Genomic DNA, 870 nt, shown 5'->3' with positions numbered 1-870 from the left:
TTTCTATGCTTATACATAGATAATTTACATTAAAAAAAAAAGAAGAAGAAAAAAAAATGAAAGGGAGGGGCTTCCGTCGTTGAGCGGTCGAGGAAGAAGGAGGAAAAGGATTTGGCTCACGAACTTTAGCTTGGACAAAGAAGAGTGGTGAGAAAGGGAGGAAGAGGAAGCTACAAGGGAACAACAACTGTAGGGGTAAGCGAGTCGAGGTGACGAGAAAATTTTATATCCGGACTTCAGACGTCTGGACAACAGCCCAGATGCAGCGAGGAGGGTGGAGGTCTGATTCCTCCGCTCCTCCACTACATCCGAGCCTTTGTCCAAACTTCCAGTCCGGATATAATTTTTTTTCCTTGGTGACACCCAACCCTTCAAGCTAAAATATATAAGGATTTGAGGCGATGGAGAGTAGATAAAGCTGCATGAGACTAAAAGAAAAATAATCCCTATGGAAGATCACGCACGAAAATCCAAATCGAGAAGGTGGGAGCGAGCCAGATCGCGACGCAATTAAAAGAGGAAGGCTATTCGCGATTACATAATATGAAAAGCACTAAGGGGATTATTGCACGGGGTAGCGAGAAAAATAAAAAATTGGTTAACGAGCGGGTCAAAAAATCTACACTGCATAGATTACATTTATGCCTGAATTTAACCTCTATTGTGGTAGAAATTCAAGCTACAATACCTAAAATTATTTATATTTTCTCTCTAGGAAAAATTTTTCTTGTCATTGTTCATGATCATAACTTCATGAGTCTCTTTAATTCTCTCTTTGTGCACTGTTTTTCCCTTGTATACATATAATCACCAATGCCACTTCTTAGATCTCTTATTTAACAAGAAGACTCTTTCACCTTTTATGATAGC

Source organism: Phalaenopsis equestris, unplaced genomic scaffold (assembly GCF_001263595.1).
Source record: "Phalaenopsis equestris unplaced genomic scaffold, ASM126359v1 Scaffold000708, whole genome shotgun sequence".
Classification (NCBI taxonomy): domain Eukaryota; kingdom Viridiplantae; phylum Streptophyta; class Magnoliopsida; order Asparagales; family Orchidaceae; genus Phalaenopsis; species Phalaenopsis equestris.
This window is presented reverse-complemented; position numbering follows the sequence as displayed.